This window comes from Dendrobium catenatum, unplaced genomic scaffold (genome assembly GCF_001605985.2).
Source record: "Dendrobium catenatum unplaced genomic scaffold, ASM160598v2 fragScaff_scaffold_998, whole genome shotgun sequence".
NCBI lineage: Eukaryota > Viridiplantae > Streptophyta > Magnoliopsida > Asparagales > Orchidaceae > Dendrobium > Dendrobium catenatum.
In genome coordinates this window covers 39,772-52,879 of record NW_021319460.1, presented here as the reverse complement: position 1 = coordinate 52,879, position 13,108 = coordinate 39,772, and the positions used below count along the sequence as shown (strand labels likewise).

At 32.7% G+C, this 13,108-nt stretch overlaps 1 long non-coding RNA gene across 1 annotated transcript; it reads right to left on the bottom strand.

Annotated features, from left to right (window-relative positions):
• Nucleotides 1–1,874: 1,874 nt before the first annotated feature.
• On the bottom strand, nucleotides 1,875–6,596 carry LOC114580393. The gene is made up of 2 exons (XR_003701774.1): nucleotides 6,287–6,596; nucleotides 1,875–2,156 (listed from the first exon to the last, which is right to left on the bottom strand). It is a non-coding gene; the product is annotated as an uncharacterized LOC114580393 (long non-coding RNA).
• Nucleotides 6,597–13,108: the final 6,512 nt, after the last annotated feature.

The window sequence follows — 13,108 nt, the reverse complement described above, 5'->3', positions numbered from 1 at the left end:
GGGGTTGGAGCCATATGAGCAACTGGAGATATAGAAGCTGGCAGTCTAACCGCTGATCAAACTGGCTGAACAGGGAGTGGCCTAGGTACTAGCTACCTAGCCATTGGGCGTACTGGCTACACATAAACAGTAATGTGAAGTGCAGGTGTCTGAGCTGGCTACCGAGCAACCAGACATCCAAACGGGTGCATGGATGCACGCCCCCTCCTCTGTGGGGGAGAGAAGGCAGCAGCCTCGAAGGGGGTTGGCCCACCAAGGGTGACGTAAGCTGAGTCAGTAAAGGATCCGAAGGTGATCCCCCCCCAACAGGTAGGCTAGAGAGCAGGGACTCAGGGAGTGTCACCCACGAGTCAGAGCCAAAGTAAAAAGTAACGGAAGGACCAGAGTACGCCATTACACTGTCTGCTAACACAAACTATAATAATTAGCGTAAAACAAAATCGCGAGAAGGAAAGAGAGAAGGAAGGGACGGAATAGCCTACAAAGGCTAGAAAGGAAAGAACCTAAATAAGGAGCACTAAAAACCAGAGTGCACATGAGAGAGAATAATATAACATCTAAAGATGGAGAGAGAAATCTATCCCACCGTGGTCGCCAGAAATCTGTGGGTCTCCAAAAGGATTATGCTTATGGGATTCAAAAGCAAAGGGTACGACCACACTATCCCGTAGGATAAAATGATCGTAGGCCTTTACACTCGATATAAGCATGACAATAGAAGAGCAGATGAAGCCATACATACGATTAGCCATGAGAGATAGCGGCTTTTGCTTACACACTTTGATGGATAATAATATATATAACCCAAAATATCACAAGATTTCCCCCATTCGATACATCAGCTCGAATGGGTTTATTTTTATGTGGGGATCGGTTTTCCACGGGTGCAAGCCTCCGTGGTTATTTATATCTTAGACATCAGTCTATGAAAACTCTCGATTAGTGATGTTATATTATTTTCTCAAAATAGGTTTAGTGCATAGGGGAATTTGTAGGCTCTCCTAATCAAAGGGGAAGATATATTCAATTTAGTTTAATTATCATACGCGGCTCAATATCAACATCTGATCGGTCTAAATAAGAGAAAACTGAAGAAAAAGACATAGAACCTCAAGCATGCGTAAGAGAAAGATGGAGGTGGCGTCATCTGTGTGACGCGGATGGATGGGATTCATAGGCTCTAAAGAATAGAGAACTCACCCACCTATAAGGCATATAGCGGTACACTTATACTTCTAGCCTTAAATCCTAAATCTATAAAAGCTATGGTATTGTACACATAATACTAACATATATAACCTAAGTAATGCAATCTGTCGCAAGGGGACTTACAGCTTAAATCCCACAAGGGATCTAAGCAGCCCCGACCTAGATTTACCACTCTGCTCAGAAAGGGGTACCAGCTAAACTCCACCTAGCATATCAAATCCATGTTGTTCACTCTTATGTAAATGCAAGAGTGGTGGGAGGCACAGAAAAAGAAATATGTATCAAAACCGACCATGAATGGTACTATGCAATACAAACTAAACTATCCCTCTATGTTGCAAAAGAAAAATCTATATGTTGACTCAAGGCTATGCATGTGAGGTTAGGGCCAATTATGATTGGCCAATAGTCACTGCGAAGTGAGCAAGGCTTACTTATTGTAATTTTTAAAAGTAACACTTTAAAGGAGTCATGCATTAATAATTTTTTTAGAAAAATTGATTGATTTTAATCCTATATTCACTTTTTATCTTACTTAAATAAATTTTAAATTTGTAGAAAATTTAACATCCTAAAGAGCCTAACGTTGAGTCCGACTGAGCCACACCCAAACAAAATAATTTAAGAAACTTTAAAAAAAGCATGCAGTTTTAATATGCAAGTACAGTAAACACATCATCACATCAATAATATTAATCAGAGTATCCAAAAGTCCGTGGCAAGTGCCACTTATTATATAGCCCAAGAAGTACTGAAAAGTAGAGGTGGCCGAGCTCCACCGACAACAACCCGGATTCTATCCCTATGAAATGATAAAAGTCTTAAAAATGAGGTATTTTGTTTATCTTCATCTTCTTTACCTTCAAGCTTCTTGTGTTGCATCATCCAATAGGATATCGAAATGAGAAGAAATTCCTTATAAAGGATTTTCTTTTTTCTTTGGATCCCTAACACATTAAAAATACCTCATTTAAATGCTTTCACAACACTTTAGATCAAATTACATTTTATATGAAAGAAAATTACATTGATCCCCTACAAAAAATACGTATTAGCATAATTATAACAAAAATCACACATCATCCAGAATCTAGTCCTCAGGGTCATATTTCCAAGGGCTTTTTAGCATTCCTCGCGGTATATATTAAAGAGCATATTTATGATAACAAGATTATTATGTTGGCCTTTAGGAACATGACCACCTGCAGAAGATATTTCTTAAAAAAAATCTAACCACTTAAGGGCAAGTGCCCACTCACCAATAAAAAAAAGAAAAGAAAGTAATAAAAAAAACAATCCAAACCAAAAACAATCATCATATCATCACATATGCAAAATATAAAAGAAAAAAAGTGTTAAAAATTATCTTAGCTACAACCTACCTTAGAATGCCTATAAACGGTGTCCTATCCAGCATCTAAGTGTGTGAAAAAATGTGTATCTAACTACCCTAAAATAGGTGAGTGGTTTTGATTTATAAGGTCGAATTCTTATTATTTAATTTATTAACCCTCACGCTTCTATTTAAGTGCTTACCATTTAGGATGAATTAATTAAAACTTGATCTTAGGATTAAAATTTGAGTTATTAAATTATAAAGAGCCTAAAATCTTAAGCCCTAACTTATACTAAAATTATAAGGAATTAAGGGGCAAATGGCCCATCCTCAATCATGCTCCTAATTAAGGCCGAAATTATTGAAAGGTGGCAAGGGTTGGTTATTACTTCCCTTGGTAATAATCTAGGACTCGAGGAATGGCTAAAGGTGACACCACTAAGATAATCCTACTACCCACCATGAAAAGAAAATCCTAAGTTTCTTATGTCTAAGGTAAATTTATTTTTAAAAGCTGACATGAGAGTGGAATGACATACTATCTATAGAGATGTATATGGGTTCTACCTAACCTAAGTTATAACACTTGGGTGGTTAAGGTAGTTGGTTTAGGTCCCTAAAGATGGATTGAATTTTTCTAAAGGAGGGACAATTTATATAGACCATTGTACATTTTTTAAACTAAAGCACAAAGGTGAATATAAATTCCATATAGGTTAAGGTGCTAAGGCATATCTTGAAATTCATTTGCTCCACCAATAGGTTTGTTTTGGTTTACTTATAATTAGGAGACTTTAGTTAAAGTTCAAATATTAGTATCTTAATGCTTTGTTAAACACAAGAAGGTTGGTTGAAAGGATTTTAATGATCTTAATTTAGTTTCAACTTAATTAATGTAGGTTATCATATAAGGAGTGGGTGAAAGAGGTATTTTACATATTTAAGATTCTACTTGAGTGGTTAATAATTTTAAAGATGAATATTGGTTAAGGGAATTTTAGAGATTATAGATTAATTGAAGAATTTTAAGGAGTTGTAATAATTTATGAATTCAATTAGAGACTTATGTGTTGGTTATATTTTATTAGCCAATTTTAATACTTAATGCTTAGATTTTATATGTACTTCTTATATTTTTAAATTAGTTAAGATTTGAGTGGAAGGGTTTAATTCGTTGGTAGCTTATTATTGCTTACTTAAGTTAAACGACAATTACCATTGTTAAACCAGGGCTATGAGGTTTATTTCACCCTCCTTGGAACTAAGTTAATAGCTTCGTAGGCCCGAGTTGCTAGGTAATCATCTAGTTATTAAGCATTATGTTTGTTATTTAACAAATTTTAGCAAAAGATAATCATTAAGATTGGTTCATTAATGATCTAAAATTGATTATGAATTTATTAGTTAGTTTTGTGACTATTTGAGATCCTTTTATGTCATTTTTGGAGCAAATCAAAATCATGACAACTGTTCTACACTAAGCTTAAATAGTAACCAAACACACTAATTGTTAAAGGGTTGCAATCATGAAGCTAATCAAAAGAAGCTACCTTCCATACTAGAGCTTATATTTTATTTCATTTTTGTACATTTTTCTTAGCATGTTTGTGAAAGACATTTAGAGGCCCAAAAATCATTAAGAAGTAATTTTTAGAGTTATTTAATCATTTTAAAACCCAAAGAAAAACATCCTAGCGGTGCCAACTTCATGTGCGAAAAAATGATGCATATGACACACATGGGTGGCCTACACTACAGGCCTAAAATGATCATAAAGGTCTCTAGGTTTCATGATAAGAGGGCAAGCTTTAGCCTACAAGGCCAAAGGTTTGTTAGTGGACTAACTTATGGCCAGCTAACTAAACATCCTAGCAAGTATATTTGGGTGGGAAAGTAAAAGCAGTCAGATTTGTGTGCTAATGTGTAACCATTCGGCAATACAATGAAGAGTCTCTACAGGACTATCAAGGCGTACCTAACCCAGGCGTGCCCACTTAGAAGTTCCCATGCAAATGATCCATGGATCACATAGTAATTTATTAACACAACACATGCATCTACATAGTGAGTATATAAAAACTTGCTATCACATAGTGTGCAAGAAGAATAAATTCAAAGCATGTGAAATTCATTAATATAAGTAAAGGGGATTGGCGGTAAACCATGTTATACATAAAGCATGTGAAAATTTATCAACATAGAAACAATTTATATAAGCAATGAACAATCCTAAACATACCTTTATGTACAAATTTTCTCAATCGATCATAAATGATATAAATAAGGTGCTATATAAATGATACTAAACATGCTTCATAAACATCTCTCTTGAAGCTATAAGACATGCAAATGTTATTTAGACACCACGAAAGAATTATATATTTGGTCACATGATTTGATTGTGGCTCGTAGTAGTGATGTAACACATAGGTAAAATTCCTATGAAAATAGATCACCAACCACGAAAGGAGTTTCAATTCTTTCCCAATAACATTATTAAAGAATAAGTTTAACATGATTTTATCAGATGAAGAGTATAACCTAATAATAGTTGTAACCACATGATAAGCATGCACTACCTTACATGAGAATGAACTTCAATATATGAAACCTGGAAAGTTTATAAATAGCGATGTTTAGGATGAAATATGAAATGACATGATGGGCTTTTATTAATGATGACTAGTTGAGCAAACAAGATTGGTTTCATGCACAATCAACTAAATTACCATTAATAACTAAGTAAATGCAATGGATATGATTTATGAAGTCAACAAATAAAATGCATCTAGTATTGTGTACATGTTCCAAAAGACTAAAACAAATTCACGATTTAAATCATAGCTCAATTGTAAAAGAATGAAATAACTAGAAATTACTCATGGAGATAAATGTTAAGGAACACGATGATTTTATATATATATATATTTGCCACAAAACCATAATAAGAGAACAAACTTGCTAGAACTCAACATCAACATGGGTATGCATTTCTAGTTTCACATGCAATGTATTTTTTTTTTAAGGGCATAAGAACATATCTCTTTCATATAATAATAGATATAACTTAGAACAATCGTTTCATAGCATATACGAGTAAGCATGCATTTCTCACGATTCAAGTATACAAAGTCTTTAGAGGTAAGGATGAAATATAATATAAACATGCTTTATTTATATGCACCCCTTTGTATGCATCACTTAGATAGCAAATCTATATGTAAGACTATCTTAAGGAACTTTTTGATGAAACAATAGAAGCATGTGATCATGTATGAACGCTTTAGCTTTCCCAAACTATACTCACATTTATACATATACACAAAAAACTAGCATTTGGAGAAAAATCATTCGATAAATCTATATCTCATATTCTTGCAATGAAATTCAACTTATGGATAACAAGGCACAAACTACAACAATAAATACCATTCAACGATAAAGCAAGTACTCATCTTCCTTTATCATATTTTCAAAGGTATTTCCCTAACTTACTATCAAGAGGCATCATCAACACTTATGAGAGGGATAATAGAAATAATTTATTCACACATGAACTTTGGAAAAATCATTAAGAGAACAAGTTACAAGAGTGACAAAATGACTCATACAAAAATAAATAAAAGAAATAGAGAAGAGAACAAAAAGAAAGAAAGAAGAAGAAGAAGGAAATAAAGAATAAGAAGAAAAAGAAGAAGAAGAAGGGATGAGAGAAGAAGAAATATAGGGAGAAGAGATTACATTGCCAAGGGAAAAAGGGAGTCATCAGCTTCCACGCAATAGAAGTGACGAGACTTCGGTCCTGGCTCGGTTCGAACAGAGGAGAAGCGGAGGCTGGGCTTCGGTATAATCATGGAGTTCGCGAGCAATAGAGATGGAGCGGAGAAATGGAGGGGCTTCGGCCTTTTTCTCTTGCTTGTGCGAATAGGGAAGAGATGGAGAGAGGGGGTACTAGTGCCATAAAAAAATGCCGATATCCCAATTGCCGAGAGCCTTCATCTGGGATAAGTGTCAGTAGATCCCCAAAAAGGAAGCCCACCCTTTCTTTCCATTATACATGGCTTTTGAAATCATCGTAAACAGCTTCGCTCGTTGCTTAATACCTGTTCGAGTCGCAAAAATCTCCTGAATGGTGAGATTCTGGCTGAAAAGAAGACCACACTCGCTCACAACCGTCGATATAATTACTTGATTTAGGAATTAAATTCAAATATATTAGAAAGCTTCTTGGAGTTTAATTGGAATTAATTTGGATAACCTTAGATCAGTTATGAGTTCAAATCAAATTTGGTTTGACTCAAATCAAGATGATTTCGGGTTTAATGTGGCTCAATTAAATTATTTTAATGATATTAAACTCAAAAATAATATCAATTGAGAATAAATCGGCCCGACGGGGTCGCCATATTTTTATCTAAATTGAACGAGTGCAATTGAGTCAAATTCGATTCGATTCGAGTCAATTCAAAAATAAATTCTAATTGATGTCGATTCAACTCGCATTCGACTCATCGTGGCTCGATCAAGTATGGTCGAGGGACAATTAGTGAAAATCGAGGTCAACAACTGTACTTATGATACAAAATTTCTAAGTTTCGAGTTCCCAAAAGATTTCTTAAAATTCTTTTCATTACTGTCAAATGTGATTATTTTGGATTAGATTGAAATTTAGCATACAAAAAAAATAGTAAACATTATATCAGGTCTACTAGTAGTCAAATAAAATAATGATCTAATTATACCTCTAATTTTTTTTTATCAATAAATTTTTCCTTTGGGTTATTATCCAACTGAACTAAGAAACTCATTGGTGTAGTTACTAGTTTAGCATTATCCATTTCATACTTTTTGAGATTGTCATTAATATATTTTAACTGACTAATAAAAGTTTGCTTCTCATTTTGCTTAATACTAAAACTAAGAAAATTATTTTTCTCCCTTCAAACTCATCTCAAATTTACTACTCATAATTTTAGAAAATCATCACAAAAATTTTTATTTATAAATTCAAAAAAGATAACATCAATATATATCTAAACAATGAGTATGTTACTTCTTAATTTCTTCAAAAAGAGTGTGGTGTCCACACTTTCATTTATAAAGATATCTCTAATAGGAAAGTGCTTAATCTCTCATACATATAGCCCTAGGTGCATATTTCAATCCATATAATATTTTTTTTAATTTATATACATGATTAGAAATTTAGAATTTTTAAAGCCTGGAGGCTGCTCAATATAAACTCCTCTTATATCACTCCATTCAAAAAGATACTCTTAACATCCGTTTGAAACAGTTTAAAACATCTAAAATAGGTAAATGTTAACAAAACCCTAATTGCTTCAAGTCTAGCTACAGGGGCAAAAGTCTATTCAAAATCAATACCTTCAATTTATTTATACTCCTTAGCCACCAATCTAGTCTTATTTCTAATCACATATCTTAAATCATTCATTTTATTTTCAAACACCCATTTAGTTCCAACTATACTTTGATATTTTGGCATTTCAATCAATTCCCAAACATCATTTCTTACAAATTAATTTAACTCCTCTTGCATGGCCAAAATCCAAAATTCATCTAAAAGTATTTGATTAATATTTGTGGGTTCAATCATAGAAATAAAGACAGAATGATTAACCTCTTTGTTAAGTCCATGCCTAGTTCTAACACCCTCACTAGGTTCACCTAAAATTAATTCCTTAGGATAATTTTTAGAAGATTTTAATTTTTTAGGCAAAGGATTTTACATCTCCAAATTTTCTTTCAAATTTATCCTTTCAATCCATTGGGAGTTATTTTCTTTATGACCATCTTTCAAACTTGGCTTTTCAAAAATGACAGATTCATCAAATACAATATATATGGTCTTCTCAACTACTAAAGTTCTTTTGTTAAACACTCTATATGATTTTCCAACATTAGAGTATCCAAGAAAAATTACTTCATCTGATTTTAGATCGAATTTTCTTGAAGGAGATTATCCATTATTATGTTTGAACATCTTACATCCAAAAATATATAAATACGACAAATTAGGTGTTCCACCTTTAAAAAGCTCAAAGGGCATTTTATTCAATTTCGATCTAATATTCACCTTATTTAGAATATAACAAGCTGCACTAATCACTTCATCACAAAAATATTTTAGAAGTGAATATTCTGCCAATATGGCTCTAGCGGCTTCAATTAATATTCTATTCTTTTTTTTAATTATCCCATTCTACTGAGGGGTACTAGGTGCAAAAAAATTATGATCAATTTCATTTTCTTTACAAAAATTCTTAAAATTTTCATTTTCAAATTCACCTCCGTGATTACTTTGAATAATTAAAATTTTACATCCTAGTTTTCTTAGAATCTAAGATAAATAGTTTCTAAATTCCTCAAATGATTCACTCTTATTAAATAAAAATTTAACCCATATGAATTTTGAAAAGTCATCAACTATCATAAATCTGCATACCTTCCCTCCTAGACTTATAATGCTAATTGGTCCAAAAAGATCCATATGAATAATCTCCAATACACTACAAGAAAATAACTTTTTTCTAGCGGAAATAAGTTCGTCAAATATTCCAGTGGATTACCGACGGAACATTTTCAGCGGATTTTCTGGTGAATTTTCGGCGAAATTTTTGATTGGTTTTCCGACAGATTTATTTCCGACGGAATTTCCAACGAAAATTAATTTTTTTTTAAAAAAGACTATAATAAATATTAATAATTAATTATTTTATTAAATTAAGTTAAATAATTTAATAACTTGTTATCAAATAAAATTATTTTAATTATATTTTATTAAATTAAATTCATTAAGTAATAATTAATAATTCATTATAAAATTAAATTAATAATTATTTGTAAAATTAAATTAATTAGGTCTGTTAAAATAAATTTATTAAATTAGATTACATTAATTAATTTTATTAAACAAATAGTCAGTTTTTGTTTAAATAAAATAAAAGAAGTAAAAGTAATAGTTTTAAATAAGCGGCATAGTGGTTGGGGCCTTGATGCAGGATCGACGAGTGTTCGAATCCTGTCGAAGACGGACCGAGTTGCGCGGGGCGGGCATTTGTCTGGCGTAGGCGGGGTTAGCTGGAGCCCTCTTGGGTTTAGCGGGGCAGGTGCAGCCGCAGCCCGATAGTGAGTTGCTCGGTCCATTAGTTCTCCTTTTATTATAGTATTTTTTTATTTTTTTATTTCCGGTGCAAAATAGTCAGCCAGAAATTATACCGATGGAATTAATCTGTCGGAAATATTTTTGGTAGCCTATTTTACACCGCAACTATTTTTTCGACGCGCAATTTACCGTCGGAAAAAAATTAGTCGGAAATCCGCCGGAAATGCTAATTTCTGATGGATTTTGGGCATTTTTCGACGAATTTTGGCCGTTGGTAACACGTAAGTTTTATGTAGTGATAGTTAGCTAATTCTAAGATCCTTAATAGAATGAAATGAGGACTTCAACTATTTTCCTAGTTGACATGCATCACAAAGGTGATCCTTAGTAGTGGTATACGGTACCGTATACCTCTAACAAGTTCTTTTTAGATAAATTTTCTAAGATTTTTCATGCTAGCATGACAAAGAATCCTATGTCATAACCATGATTCATGCGAAATTATTTCTAAATAGAAAGCATTAGGAGATTTAATACTATTTAAATTTAGTATATAAATATTGTTTAATCTATTTCCATGTAGTACATCAATTCAATTTTGGCTTAATATGCAACCAGTAGAAAAAAATTTAACACTATACCCTTTATCATATAGGTAACTAATACTCAAGAGATTATTTTTTAAGCCTTCAACAAGTAACACATTTTCAATGAAAAAATTATTCAAGTTACTGATTATACCTGTACCCATCACTTTCCTACTGGTATTATCTCCTAGTGTAACCTTACCACCATTCCTGGCTTCTAGCGATATGAATTGTGTTATGTCTCTAGTCATATGCTTCGAGCAATCACTGTCCAGGTACGAAATGCTCTCACGAGGTCTTATATGAGAGCGTCTCTACAAAACAATCAAATGTTATTCTTGGGAACCCAAATAAATTTGGGTTCTCCTCTTGGCAAAATTAAACTAGATGTATGTATGATATGATTTGTTTTATGCATCTTAGGTCTCCACACTAAATGAGTTTTGTTATGTGTAGTACATGTGTGTGAAATATGCCTAATCATTCCACAAGAAAAGCACTTAACTCCAGGAAAAGGGATTATTAATCTCCGATAATAAAATTGTCTCTTCCTAGGTTTTATGATTTTTAACTTTAAAATTGGATTAGTAAAATCTTTAAGTTTAGGGGAAATCCTATTATCCTCAAGAGCTTTCACATTCACTCTAAGAAATGTTTTTACATCTTCTAATACATTATTATCATATTTCAAATAGTGCTATCTAATTTCATATTTATCTTTAAAAGTTTAAAATTCTTTTTCCAATTCAATATAGGATGACCTTAATAACTCATTTTATTTGTTCAAATAATCAAATTCATCTAATAAGCTCATGTGGTTGTTATCAGTCTACGCATGATCTTTCATAAAGATTTCGTACTCTTTCTATAATTCTTGAAAATCTAGATTTAATCTAACATGCATTTTCTTGAGTTTTATATATGCTATATAATTTTTTTCAGAAACTTCTAATAATTTATTATAGCTTAAGTCACATACCTCCTCTTGATCTGATTGATCAAGATTATCAGCCATTAAGCATAGATTGGTGACTTCTTCTTCCTTTTCTATTTTTGATGAATTTAAAGTTAAATCTGCCCAAAAAGCTCGCTAAAATTTCTTCTTGCTCTTTCTCACATTCACTTTCCCTTACACCTTCTCCTTGTTAGGAGTGGCTTTAAGATTGAGACAATCCAATTTGACATGTCCAAGTTTCTTGCATTCATAGCAAATAACATCGTTAAAAACCTTAACATTCTTGTGGAACTTACCTTTATTTTAGGGGTGTCAATTCGGGTCAATGGGTCGGGTTCGGGTCGAACCCGGATTTGACCCGGCACTATTCAGGTCAACCCGAACCCGGTCCATTTTTAAAAATGGGTCAGCTTTTTGGACCCGAACCTGACCCGATTCTGTTTAGGTCAACCCGGCCCAAAATAAATGACCCGAAGTTGACCTAAAATTCTAGTTTTTAGCTCAAAATTGGGTTAATCTTTGATTTTTGGGTCAAAATTAGGTCAAAATGGGGTTTCTGGGTCAAATAGGAGTTTTCGTGTCATTTTCAAGTCAATTTTAAGTTGCTCGGTCAACTCGAACCCGACCCATTTTTTAAAATGGGTTGATTTGTTGAACCCAAACCCGACCTGTTTCAGGTCCGGGTTGACCCTAACCCAGATTTTTCTGGGTCAGATTCGGGTCGTGTCAAAAATTGACACCCCTAATTTATTCCATTGTTGGTGTCTCTTTTGCTTCCTCTTTAAAAAACTCATAAATTATATTGTCATCAAGGCAATATCATCCTCATCCTTAGGTTGTGACTGACCACTCTTCGAGTCATCCATTTTCAAAGCTATGTTCTTTTCCTTTCATTTTTCTCCTACATCAATTTGTCTTTGAGTCACTCCTTGCTCGTAAGCAATTAGTGATCCAAGAATATTGTCAATGGAATAAACAGTTAAATCTTTCGACTCTATAATAATAATAATTTTAGTATCATAAGCAGTAGGTAAACAATAAAGTATTTTATTAACTATTTTAACATTCATTAGCTCCTTACCTAATGTATGCAAAGAAGTAACTATTTGAGTGAATCTTGTGTTCATGTCAGATATGGATTCATTTGGTTTCAAGTGAAATAATTTATAATCATGTAATAAGATATTTAATTTAGATTGTTTCACTTCATTAGTCCATTTGTATGTAATACAAAGTCTATCCCAAATATCTTTTCCACATTTACAAGTAGAAACCTGCATGTAATATTCAGACTTAAGTGCACAAAAGAAACTATTTAAATATTTTATGATTAATTGTGCTAAGTCTCATTCTTCTACAGTCTAGTTAGTAAAGGGTGTTTCAACTCTAATGCTATCTACAAGTCTAGTTGGCCTAGTATACCCATCATGAACTAAAATCCACATGCAATAATCAAGCAATTAAAGAAAAGTATACATACATATTTTCTAAAAAATTGAAAGGGATATTATCAAATAACAGAGGTCTAGTGATCGAATACCCTTCATGCGTGTTGCATTTTTCAAAAGTAGCCTTTTTGTTTTCAAAAAGTAGTATAAACTTATAGTTTTAAAACAAAGCTCTGATACTACTTGTACAGTCCTTATATATTGTTAAACATATGCAAATGTCTCAAGGCTAACCAAGAGGGGGGGGGGGGGGAATTGGTATTGGGGGGGGGGGTGAATTGGTATTTTAAAAATTTTCAAATATTTTTCAAAAATAAATTTTCAACTATAAAATATAAAATGTTGAAAAATAAAAGTGTGGAAATAAAAATAAACATAAAAGTTTATAGTGGTTCGATCAAACAAGACCTACGTATACTCTCTGAAGAATCTCTCTTTAGGTATTTC